General features: G+C 41.7%; 1 protein-coding gene across 2 annotated transcripts in view; it reads right to left on the reverse strand.

Moving 5' to 3' along the window:
- LOC126403193 (WAS/WASL-interacting protein family member 1) overlaps nt 1–13,844 on the reverse strand; it is a 50,807-nt gene extending 36,963 nt beyond the window's left edge. For both annotated transcript variants that reach the window (XM_050065711.1, XM_050065710.1), the window contains exon 1: nt 13,508–13,844. The gene's annotated coding sequence lies outside the window, so the exon portion shown is untranslated. The remainder of the gene's footprint in view (nt 1–13,507) is intronic.
- Between the last annotated feature and the right edge of the window lie 213 nt (nt 13,845–14,057).

Raw genomic sequence — 14,057 nt, forward strand, 5'->3', positions numbered from 1 at the left:
GTGAGTCATGGTGCCTTTCTTTACACTTCTTGTCCAAGGCCACCTACCTTACACCTCCACTCCAGCACAGCTACTGCCGAGTTACTACGCCTGCTCATCTATTACACTACTCACAACCTCTGACACTGTAGAAAAGTCAGGCATGACTCATGTGATCCACCTGCTGCACTGAAAAATTGCATGTGGTGTTTGAAGCTGAAAGCCATAACTTAATCATATTAGTTAGAATATCATTATTTTATGTTATTTGACTGGTTGAGTGATGTTAAATGTCATGAATGGCATATTTTCTGTGCTTGGACTGACTCTCAGTGTGGTGCTATTCAGTCTCATTGCTCTGGGTAGTTCACTACAGCTCATTATTTCTAAATGACAATGCAGCTGAGAAGCGAGCCACCAAGCAGGGTAGGGACACATTTTTTTTGCCATTGTTGAACTCAACAGTAGAGCCTTTAAGTGTTTTCAATGGGTGATTTCACTAAACTGCTGGTTTTAACATAATGTGTGCTCCACACATAAAAAACAAGAAGCCACAATGGAAAACACAAGCTGAATAAAATACAAAATCATGACGGTTAGCTAATGTACAAGCTAACTAGCATATAGCTGTTCACAGGTATTATCTTACATTAAAGGAGCTGTATGTGACATTAAGAGCAATAATACAGCAGCAAACCACTACTGGCTATGTAAAGATATAGTTGAGTAATGGTGTCCTGAGCAGAGAACGAAATCATGTGTCCTCTGTGTGTGTTGTAATCCGAGCATCTTGGTTAGTTATCGTGGTAGGTTAGCACATGTCAATGCAAGTAATAAAGGTCTGCATAATAATCTATAAATAACAACCCCCTTCAAATGTTTCCCATTTTTTAGTGTAAAGAAATACAAGTACAATCTGAAAATATTAATTAATTGACAAAATAAATGATAAATGAACAGCTTGTGATATCATAAGAAAAATATGTGCAAATTCAGCAAGTTTTGCCAGTTCATTAGCAACAGGGCGCCACCCATATCGTTGTAAGATAGAAGTCTGATACAGATTATTTTGTACTTAAGTTGCTGGTTGACAATATTTTGCACAATGTTCAGTATCTTTAAATATGACCACAGTGAGTATTCATTTTTATTTCAGAGGAATGAATTCTGGTCAGGGTGGAAAAGCCTCTGAGGCAGCATTTTACTCTCTGTTTAAATTGCTCCTGGAATGTGGCACCTCTTAACCTGCATCAATATGAGATGTGCAAAGTCATCTAATGGGCCGCATTGGACCCTTTGGCGGGCCAGTTCTGGTGCCCAGGCCATATGTTTGACACCCCTGATCTTTGATCTATTTACTAACACCCATCCTCTCGTTCTCCTCAAGAGGCAACCACCAGGGCTACGAAATAAGGCCAACACGAAGTGCCAAAAACTGCAGGTGCTCTAATGGCCAATTGGCTGTTTCCAGAAGTGAGTCATTCCCCTTAGATCCCTATGTTAAAATGCCAAATATGGTCACTTCTGCTTCCAAAAAACTAAGATAGGGACGGCCAAACTTGAGACTTCACAACATGAGTCCACAAACCATAGGGTGACATCATGGTGGCCATGTTCATTATTTTTAAACAGTCTATGATTCCCCCCCAATTAACACTGTTAGCTCTGTTAGCACTGTTTCACTATTAGCACCTAGCTAGCCACCAGCACAGCCACCTCCATGTTGAGAGCCGTGTGCAGGCAATCCTAGCTGTGATTCTGAATCATAGATATGTACTTTCTGATTGTTGCATACATTTACAGCAACTTTACAATCCCTAGCTATATCTCCATGTATACATATATATATATATATATATATATTGCACATGCACATAAAGCTATATACTGCAACTACTGATTGTTTTCATTACTTATTAATCTGACAATAATTTTATTAATAAAACATGTCAGAAAGTTGACATCTTAAAACGTCTTGTTTTTCATAACTTACTGTCCAAAACCCAAAATATTCAGTTTACTACTATGTAAAAAAAAAAAAAAAAGCATCACATCCTTACATTTGAGAAGCTTTTTGCACAAAAAAATCCTAAAACAATCTTTTGATTATCAAAATAGTCACTTATCAATTTTCAGTTGATCGCCTAATTGTGGTCCTTATCTGACAACACATAAAGTGGCATGAGACCACTTAACAGAGTCCTTCAATAATGTTATATCTGCATATAGTTCTTTGGTAGTCAGTTAAGCATGTGGTTATATTAGTAATGTGTGATTTCTCAACAGTGTTTTGAGTCCAATGAGGAAAACACAAAAGGGACAAAAATCACATCACATTAATATTTCACAGGCACTGCTGCTCAGTATGGGAGAAGCAAATCATATCAGCAGTGACTTCATTCGGTGTTTGACCTGCTGGCCTTGCATATTTGATGCCAGTGAGATGTGTGTGTGCGGCAGTGTGAATCGGGTTAATATAGTGCAGGGGCTCTGCTAATTGGGTTAGTGCACGGTTTGGTTAATTGGGTTAGCAGAGATTCCATGACAGCTACCACGCTGGCAGACCCAGCTTGCTATCGATCCGATGGGTGAGTGAAGGGGACAAACACAGCAGGTGCTTTCGTTAAACAAGTGCAAGCACATGCAAACACAATGAGCTGGACACACACACACATAAACGAGTCAGATTACACTGAAACTCATTGCGCTGACTCAATTCTGACAAACGGGGGGTTGAGGCGTACAGGTCCCATCAAATAAAAGAGAAAAAGTGCTGAAAATGATGACGTGTATTTACAAAAATGGTAACAAATGGCTAAATAAATATGGATTTGTGTGTGTGTGTTTTCATGAAAGAGAAGGAAAGTGTGTGAGGGAGAAAAAGAAAGAGACCACTTGGGACCTCAGCTCTCTTTCATGTGGAGGTGAATACATAAATAATAAAATTAAATCATCAAAAACAGCCCAAAATAGTCCCAGCCCTTCTCTCACTGATACACACACACACACACACACACACACACACACACACAAAGTATCATACGTTCCACATTTTTCAAAGTTACATTAGTTGGTAACACACTTCAAATTTAATAATCTATGTAGTAACATGTCAAAATATGACAAAAATATATTTTTTGCAGCAGTTACAAAAGAATTAAAAGGACCTAGGTACAGAGATAACAGTCATAAATATGTCATTTTACATTAAAAAGTAAAAGAATAATGTGGTTGTGCATCTTCAGGCTTTGATGTGCTGCTTGCTTCCATAGCTACCTATTATCTGATGGTAGCTAGGTGCAATCTGCGAGGTGTCGGGGGAGTGAAGCACTAAATAAAGATATTTTCAAGGTTTTCAGGCACCGAGAAATCTCAACCCCAGTTGTGTCACTTCACTTCCTTGCTTAACACAATCTGCTGCCTCCTAAAATAGCTCAGTGTTTCTCTGAAGCCAGGCTCTTGACTTAACACCAAGATAGACAGATAGGGTACAGGCTGCAAAAAAAGACTACGTCAATGCAAAAAACCACAACATCCACACTGCGACGAGCACACAAACCCACTGCAAGATCTGGAGATTCGTTTTGTGTGATCCGGCTGCGTGCTATGTGATAGGTACACGCATAGTTTAGGCTGCTTAGGTTTCGATATGGTGGGGGGGCTCACACAGCTGTGATAGTGTGCTGAAACATTTGGCCCTGCAGCAAAAGTTTATGACCTTTATTTTGCTTCTGAAAACCTGAGAGATATAACTGGCCTCACAGAGCGTGTCCTCGTGTGAAGAGATACTTCCTAATCCTGAAAGTTGTTGCTAAAAACCATGATCTAAATGGATTAGCCCCCCCTCTTGCTTATGTTTTGAGTTAGCTGTGAACTATTCCTTAAAGCCGAAGGCAGCCTCCCGAGTGGAGTTCAGCTGATGTGATCTCTCTTTCTACAAGCCACTCTTATTAAGCAGCACCACTAAAAGCCCGAGGATTCTCTTACTAAACCAATCAATATAGGATCTGCCTTGCCACGGTCCCTGGAGCCCTCGACTCCACCCTTCATTCCTCCTCTGGCTTTCACTGTCCCTACAGTCTCACTCATTCATACTCGGCATGGGGGGTATGTGTGTGTGTCTGCGTGCATTTTTGTGATCCTGCACACCCGAGAAAGATCTGATACCAAATGCAGCGCTATCTCAAACCTCAGGAGGTGAAGCAGGTGAAAATGGTCCTCTGAGGCAGAGCTGAGGAGCAAACCGCCTGTTAATGAATAAATAACACACCAGTCAGCATGAATGCCCCGCTGTCCTCACGCTCTTTGAGTGCAGAGGCTGATGTTCCATCGCTAACACCTGTGTGACTGTCGGAGGAATCAATAAACAGCTACTGTTGCAAAGGTGAACTCGCCCACCAGCGCACGCCGTGCTGACACCGGCTGTCTGCGTCTCAGACAGGAAGAGACATTTATGGCAGAGTGACACACATCATGTTCCCGTTAGCACCATAACTGTGCTCCCAGTTAGAGGAAAACATACAGATATATGCATACAGTTAATATGCTAATGCAGACAGATGGATGAGGAAGGTGTGGATGAGGAAGGTGTGGAGACTCACATACATGCACAAACACAGCTAGACATACTGATAAACTCTTAAATGGCTTAATACAATAAGATACATTGGTTCACAACAAACAGATCACAACTGCATTAGAACATTTCATGCAAGGGTTTAGGTTTCGTTTCAACATGGGGGAGAGTATGAAACGCAGGGTTTGGGGTCCAGGTCCTGCCCCAGGAAATGCTGAGTGTCAAACATCTAATTTCTTAAATTCTGGGGATTTTTATGCATCAATTTATGGTGGAAATTGATTTAAATTTGTCAAAATAAAAGTGCTAGTCATGTTTTTTTAGGCGGGGCATATGGGGCACATGTTCTAAATACTGACGGGTACGTATCTCTGTGTCACCCCCGAAATCTACCACTATGATTCATTGCATAAGCATAAATTATCAGCCACATTTTGTATGCTTATTCCCCTATCACAGTTATGTGACAATAAGAAGAAAGTAGGGCTGGGTGATTAATCAGATTGTATTTTCAATTATGATTTTGGTTTCCAATGATTATGAAAACGAGATAATCGAGATAAAAAGATTATTGTGATGCTCCCGTCTTGTCTTGTGTTTTAAATTCCCGCGCACCCCTTGCCTGTACAGCAGGTTGCTTTCAACCCTCCCAGATGTCTACAGGTATCAGAGGCTAAAATTTAATGCTCTTTGAGACATTTTCCAGATAATTTTAAACCAAATATAAGACAGATTTTTGGACAAATCATTGCAGGTAAGTATAAATACGTGTGGTGCCCTGCAGAGGGAGGTTTTATGTAGGAATATGGATAATTTAAGCTACATTTTGCCAACAGGTGTGCAAGTATAAAGTAAAAAGACAGTATTACGTCCAGTGATATGTTTAAAGATTTGTAACATTAGAAATGTGGACCGTCACGCAGAAGAGCTTGACTCATTTAAAAAAAAAAAAGAAATTAAAAGATGGATAAATAAAATTAGATCAAATGTTTGTGCCAATTAAGACCACGCAAATTCAAATTTAAAACTATTTAATGACTTTGCTTTATGCATACTATTTATAAAACTGAATTTTAAGACTTTTTAAGGAACTGCAGACACCCTGCTGAAAGCCAGAACTCATTCTCAGCCAGCCTGTGGCACGTTTCGTTCACCTTGAGCCAAGATGACGGTAAATGAGTAATCATGTGAAATAATAATAATTTCAGTGCTGACCAAAATAATTGAGATCAGATTTTTGCCATAATCAAGCAGCCACAGTAGAAAGCTCCACTTTTGTATTATTTCGTGCTGATATGTTTGTTCACAAGAGGGTTTTCATACTGCAATCTAGCTGCACATGATGGCATCATTCAATTATCTCGGTGTGCTGATGCAATAGGCCCATTACTAACTGCAGCTGTGTGTGCTAGTTGATAGCAGCAGTTTTAGGTGCATTATATGACTACGTACTCTGGTTTGTTGCCACTCTGTGTATTTAGATGGAATCTGATATTAAATTTGCTCGGTGTTATGTAACTCTCTCCCCTTTCCTTAAAGCAAGAGCAGGCAATATTTTTTATGTTAAAGTATGCCGAACTAACAGCACAAAACACAGAGCAGAAAAGTGCATCCCATCCCCGCTAATGAGACTCAGATGATTCGCTCTGTTTGCGCAGACTAAACTGTTGTTGGTATTAAACACGTCTCCGCCCACAATAAGTGACAAAGTTTAAGAATGAAAAACAAAACCGTCTCCTCCTTTTCCAGCATAGATGCAGAGGAGCCTGCTGCACAGTGGCTGTGAGGCTTTTTTAGTGAGGCGCTGAGTGGAGGAGTCCATCAGCCAACAGCACAAAACTGAGGTCACAGTGCTGTGCATTCACAGTGCCAGAAAAAAAGGTCACTAGAAAGGTCAATACAAAGATTGATTTGACATTATTCAAAATTGTGTGGCAAAGTTGTGCTGGTCAGTATGTCTCCATCTTTATTGACTTTGACTTTCTGGACATGGGATCCTCACTGAGCATTTTGGCAGTCACAGCTACACTGAATTCATTTTCAAGAGTGATTTATGGGCTCCAGTTTGTGCTTCTCATATATACATTTGAGTCATAGGGCTAAGCGCCTGATTTTTTTATTTAATAAAAGACTGGTGATCTTTAAAAACCCAGGAGGTCTTTACCAAGGGGTTATCTCCGGGTCTGAGTAGTGAAGCCAACGTGGAAGTGCCTTTAACCTGCATTCTTTCTAAAGGTCAGCAGGGGGCGACTCCACTGGTTACAAATGTGACCCCCGAGAAAGTGACACTACTTCTAACTTTATGTATAACCACAGTAAACATTTTCATAATGAGTTTATGGTCTCACTCACTTGTTTAAAGTCTTCTTCAATACAGCATGATGTTCCTGTTATAAAGTATGGTCCCATTTAGAGTAAAAGAGACGATAACGCAGGGTATGCTTTAGGGCGTGGCTACCTTGTGATTGGCAAGTTGCTACCACGGCAGTGTCCTCGCTCCTCCACAGCTTCACTTTCATCTAAATATGGTCGCTAATGGCTACTAAAAAACAAGATAGCGACAACTAAATACGAAACTCTTGGTTTTAACTCTCTGTTCTGGCATATTCAGAAGACTTGTTTACGGAGCTGCAACTATATTTGTAATGTGTATGTAATATTCTGTAATGTTTTTCTTTTTGAGAAACACATACAAAATCTGTTATTTTTGTATGAAAATATAAAATATTGGAAAGAATTCTTTAATAATTTAGGTTTACAAGTCAGTTCGCATTGTACAAATTGAGCGAGAGTTATGATAATACATGAGAAGCACAAATTGAGGGACCTACACATCAAAAAAGAAAGAGCACAGGTGACAATGATTGTGACAAATGATGAAAAGTCACACACACATTAAGGTCTTTATAAACCATCACCAGAAGGCTAATAAATGAAAGAGCAGTGGTAAGACTACATATACGTCGAGGGTTTAAGGAATAGTTCCTCAGTGGAGACTATAATTCTAAGCTCAAACCGCACCTGGTGCTACGACCTTGAAAAGGTTTTCAGACTCTCTAAAACCAGCTGACACAAAATTTAAATGTTCTTGTTACTGCTGGAAGTATGGTCTTGAAACAAATGTGCACCCACGTGTAGCGCAAATTTTAAGTGAATTTTCAGAAAATCGACAAAATAAATGTGATTTTACGCACTTTTGTTGTGCAAATACTGGAGGGCTGGTTCTTCGACATAAGGGGTGGGTGGTGCTAATTCTACAGTCATGCTACCACATAAAATAAGGGCGTGACAAGATGATGTAAGTAAAAGAGCACCAATCAAACCTCAAATAAAGGAAACCAATGGATGTTTAACAATGGAGAGCACACTGGGCAATGGAAACAGAGAGGTTTGGACAACTTACTAGGGTGTTACGACGAAGAGAGCTTGCTGTGGTCTACGCAATGACAGTATGTCCTGATTTCATTTATCCACCGACTCCGTTCCTATTGTCCTTAGTCGTGTTTATTGTTTATCGGTACACCAACTTTTCAACCTCCCCCAAGCTCAAAAACTTTTCTTGTGACATTTGAAGTTTGAAGAGGACATCTGAGTGGCATTTCCACTCAAGTGTTTTGAAAATGTACACAAAGAGGTGGATAGAAACGCACCTACTGCAGCATTGTTGTAAATTCCTAGTAAATGAAGCACCAACATCTGACACAAGCTTCAGGACAGGAGCCCGTTTTCTCCGTTCACGTGGTTGCCGGCTAAATGGGGAGCAGAGGATGGAGTGCATTATCTACATGTAATAATGGAGCTGCATTGTTCAGAACAAGCGCATTATTCCATGTTCTTGTATCATGATTGTATCACATTAGACATAATGGGGAGTTAACAGAATATCTATGCAAATCGCTGCTTTTTCTTTGCTGCTTTATTTATTGTGTTGTGTATAGTCGTGTTCAGGGACATTATGCTGTAATGCTGCCGAGGCATGAATCAATACTTATGAATTACAGTGCTCCTACGCTAATGGCAAGCTACTGCAATGCTGAACCCGGCCTGAAATGTATTTAGTGCACACTGAGTTGGCGGATACTAAACTACCCGTGCACTCAACAATTAATGAGGGGGATTCTGTATAATTGAAAAATCTGGACACGTGACAAAGTAGCGGGTGTGATCTTTGAGATACAGCGTACCGTAGTGTGAAAACGATGAAGGTCTAACTGGTCAATGTCCTTTTTTTTCATGTCTCTAAGAGGAGAGTAATTGAGAGTATCAATAGTGCCGCAGCATTACTTTCTTGATCTCTGGTTGCTATGGTGATCTCATATTGTTTAAATGTGGTATTATGCTCAATGTCAACTGTGACAACACGGGAGAAAAAAGAAAACTGTTCAAAAACTGTTCTTTCCATTCATTTATTCCACTCGTCATCCCTTTTCTTTCCTCCTTCAGTGCCCATTTCCTTGTTTCCTCCCTTGGCCTCTGCAATGCCTCTTATTGCCCTATATACAGCATTAATAATTGAGAGCATTTTATGCAGACAGTGAGTTTTGGTGCCCTGAGCCCTTTGGTCATGGATCCATGGCACTAATGCTGGGTGGCAGGCCAGTTCGAGGCCCCGCACTCCAAGTCCAGGCGAGGGCACATCTGTCTGGCTGACTGGCCAATCTACGGCCCCCCGATCCCTGAGCTATTATGCACACAGCTGACATCCACACACATGTGCACATACACACTTTGAGGATTCACGGACCATTTGCTCTGCGATCTGTAGAGCTAGCATCACACTTTTGCACCTTTTAACAAGCGAAGACAATGACTGACATTTTCGAAACCCTAAATAACTGTGAGCCACTGTGCACTCGTATAAACACTGTAATTCTCGCTCACAGACACGCCGTCATACACTCTCTGTATAATGTGTATTTATAATGTGTGTACTGTATGAGAAGGAGGGAACGACTGTGTGTGAGAGAGAATAAAATGGGTAATATAAGTGTGTATTGAAAAGGAAGGTAGTTTCATTGGCCAGGAAGGCAGTTTAAAATTTCAGTTTCTGATTGGCTTAAAAGAAAGCCTGTGTCTACTAACAGGCATTTCAAGCTACGTTAAGGCTTCAAGGAGAATTTAAATCAAGCCACAGCGCATTAAAGGACAACTTTACATTCACCAGGTTTTGCTGGAACAATAGCAAGGTCATCGGCGCCATGAATTGTCTGATTATTTGCCTTCTCCACTTCATGGCTTTGAGAGCCATGAGCCAACTAGGACCTGAGAGTGCAATACTATTCACAGTTTAATCAAACTCTCCTTCAGACAGAGCTGTTCTACGTCACGTATGCTGTTCTCTACTCTTAGATACAGTATTGTACACTTGGGTGGGGTCAAAGTATTACGGCGTACCAGGGTATTTAGAAATCCCGAAAGTGTGGTTTTCAAAACCGTCGAAAATACAAACGCTCCTCTTTCTATTAAACTGATTCAGAGATGCTGTATTGAGGTGATGTAGTGTACTGCATGTGCCACCGGAGGTCCCACTCTTCTGGTGGAACGGGCGGATGAGCTGAGAAAGATGGCGACTGAAGGTGTTGTATACCTCTGCCCCTGTTTGGGATTATTTTAGATGTAGTCCCGGTGATAAAGGTGAGCCAGCCAACACAGACGAAACTGTGTGCATTATTAAGCCACATTATTTTATTCAACTGCCAGTCTGTTACCACCACCCACACCTCATCTCCACTCAGCCCACTGATGTGTCGGTATTCGCTGTGGCAACAAGTGTCATCGGGTCCTCCAGGAAGAATCTATGGAAGAAGGGCGCTTGTTTCCTTTCTATTAATTATTCTATTGCCTATCGGTATTTAAACCCAGCAAGACTTGTCTAAGTAGGCTAATTGCATATTAGACACATAACATTGTAGGCTACACAATGACATCTATCCACCTGCAGTTTAGCTTTTTTTTGTTTTGTTTTTTTACACAATCAAACACCACATACCCCACTGAAATATCAGGAAGGTTGAAGGTATGAAAAATAGATACCGTCCAAGTAAAGTATCATTCTGTTTCACACAAACTTCTATTCTCAATCTCTCACAGTATACAATCATTTCTCTAGCAGTACAGCCTCATGATATGCCTTGCTTTATCAACACAAATTCGCCCACTGTGTTTGTCCCTGTTTACTCACCCAAAACACCCAGAGAAGCGTCTGTACATTCGCTAGCTGGCAACATGCGCAGCCCACATGTACGTCTGTGTGACAACTCCGATTCCGAACGACCTAAAAATGTACAAAAAACCCCAGTTCTTTCTGTCTTTCTATTATTTCCCTTCACTTTTGCTCCTTTTTTCTTTTTTTCTGTTTGTTTACAAAGTGGCATCTGTTCGCTTCCACTTGCATCTTTCCACTGATTTTTGTATGCAGTCACACTGCCTCGAAAATTTGCCTCAGCTCCAGTCTGACCATGTTCGGAGTACCATATGGGTGTGTGTAGTGGAATATGAATGTAGCTGTACGTGTAAGAGAGAGTAGTGCTGTGTGTGGGACACTGTCATGGTGGGTACAGGCTATTTACACTCATTGGCCACTTTATTAGGTACACCTGTACCCACCATTGCCATTCGATACAACAGCTCTGCTATAAATTCCAACTTAATTAAGTGTATAATGTTCCATTTTTGTTGCCATTGTTGGAAATATGTAAATTCAATTATATGAAGTCATAATTAATAAGTGGTGTTGTACTGGATGAATTTTTTGTCCTCCCTATTAACATAAATGACACCTCCCAATATATTGCAGTACAGTATAATGTCACCACTAACTACCGCCTCAGTTGTGAAATTTAAATTTAATCAACACCTCCATGACAGTGTAAAAAAAAAACTGAATATTGTGGGCAAAATAAAAATAGACTTTATGGCTGAATAGCTGCATTAGATTGTACAGGTGTGCCTAATAAAGTGGCAAGACTGTATGCATGATTGTGGGTGTATAAATGTGTGTGGGAAAGTATGTGTGTGAGAGCAGGTGTGATTTATGACCTAAACAGCCACTCATAAATATAACTCTTTAGGCACACATCTGCATGTGTGTGTTTATGAGAGAGACGATATATGTTTCATACATGTATGCATAGGAGACGAGAGGGAGGCAGACAGAGCAAAGAAGCCGTGGTGCAGGTGTGCGAGTGAACCCAAGAGAGTGTGTTTATTTCTATGAGATAAAGGTGGGAAGGGATGATGGGATGGAAGGTGGATGAGAGGGGAGGGAGGGGGAAGGGAGGAGGAAGGAGCGCTCCAGTCCTGTCGCCTTGGGTGCATCAGCAGCAGGAATTGTTCTCTGCCCTGTGGGGGCCATCTGACTGTTCTGTCACCCTCCACAGAAGGCTGACTCTGCCTTAAAGTGCTCGGCCCCGCGCCTGCAGTTCGACATGCTTGATGTTTAATACATACACAGGGAGAATATTGAGAACGCCTCGGGAGAAATGCAGTACACAGGCTGTAAGGGAGAGAGTTTTTTTGTCAGTTTGTAGAACAACCAAGAATAGAGGAGCTCCTGTACAAAGTGTGCGTGGGCAGGCTGTGAACATAATTGCCCAGAATTCGAACCAGAGCTGGAGCTCCATCGCAAATTTGAAATATACGAGATCCAAGAGTTAAGCACCTCTCAACGAAATGCACTTGTAGTGAGTAGGGGGGACAGCTTCACACTGGTGATTGTGTAATGCGCTGACTTATCTGTGCCAGAAAACATACATCACGTTCATGCGTGATGTTTCGGTCCGAATAACAGTCGTGAACTTAAGCTGAAATGCTTTCCCCTGTGTGCCCCTGTACTCCTGCAATCAGCGCCAGTGTGGTGTAATTCAGGGCATCACTCCTCAATAAGGCAGGAGAACGGGCCTCAGGGGTGACCCTCCTGCTTAAGTCAACACAATGAGTGTAATGAGGTGAAATACACACACACACACACAGGCACACTCACCCGCACACACACCCACAACACACTGGAGATGGGAACCCTTGCTGCATAGTAAGTGGATTTCATTCATCTACATGCACTGAGCCTGCTGGAGAAGTTCTACTCACACCCACACCCACACATTCAGCAGCACCAGGAGCACCTCACACCGAAGATTATTACAGGTGAGGAAATCATTACAGACTAATTTAGATGTATCGTTGTGGCAAGGATTGAACTGCTTTCTATATCGCTTAGCAATCACATCATTCTCACCTAATTCAAGGCAATTGTGCATCTTTAGAGGCTGAACTTGTATTTTGCCAATACTCATCCTCAATGTCACCTATCAATGGTGACAATGAGACATAAAATGATATTAAAAGCCTGTTTCTGACATGTGTGTGTCTCCTTTTGTGCACCTTACAGTCTCTGAGTTCATCAGTTCTGAGTCCATAATTAATCAGCCCTGCTGTGTAAGTAGGACTGGTGCCTTTCTCTTATCATCACGTACGGCAACCCACGCCCTCCGGGCCATCAGCGGATTAATGATGAGTGCCTGTGATAGGAGAGCCCCTCACAAAGGCTTTATTAATTAGCCTTGCACCGACACAGTGGCCACAGTGTGCAACACATGTTCACTCTAATCAAAACTTTAAAGGGAACACGATCGACCCCCCCTCCCAATCACCCACTGAAATGCACTGCATGATATTAAACCTTGATGCGTGCATGCATTAAGTTACGGGTGTGTGCAGAGGGGAAAGTGCACCATTTCCAAATTAGCAAGGCAACTTTCACACATCGCTGACCAACCGGTTATGCTGCACTTTACTAAGAAGCCTATGAATGATTGATCAGACAGGTGGGATCAAGGAGGGAATAATTCAGAGGCAATAAAGAGGGACAGGCACGCTGAGCGGTCCAAAACTGTCCACATGTCACCAAAGTGGAACCAGAATGAGAGAGATGGAGATCGGGTGTGTTGTACTCACTCGCCCACCGGTGCGTTAGAGGAGCATCCCGGTCTCCCGAGGCCAGCTCTTCAGATGAGTTCTCCTGGGACAGCGCGCCTTGATCCTCACTATCATTCTTTGCAAAGCTCCAGCCTCCTCACAGCCTCCCCTGACTCTGCTCCTTTGACATCACATGCAAAAACAGCTGCATGCCAAGTGAGATTCGCCTTTAGATTGTTGTTTGAGGGTTACAGCCGTCCGTCTCTCAGTATGTAGAGCAGAAGTGACAGCAGCGGATTCCTATTTGAGGGGATGCTGACGCGCAACCGGAGGGGCTCGCCTCCTGCCTTTCTCATCTGGCTCCATCAGCTCTCGGTAAGGCAGCACCATGTGACTGAAACCACTGTCAACACACACAGAATGACAACACTGGCTTCCGGTAAGAGCTTTCAAAATAAAACATTCATTTACAATCTAAAGACAAGTAATTCATATTTGGATAAACGTTACATTTAAAAAGTAAGAGAAAAAATAAATAAATAAATAAATAAATATAAATAAGCCTTAATACAAAGTGGAAAGAGAAGCA

Source organism: Epinephelus moara, chromosome 16 (genome assembly GCF_006386435.1).
Source record: "Epinephelus moara isolate mb chromosome 16, YSFRI_EMoa_1.0, whole genome shotgun sequence".
Taxonomy (NCBI): domain Eukaryota; kingdom Metazoa; phylum Chordata; class Actinopteri; order Perciformes; family Serranidae; genus Epinephelus; species Epinephelus moara.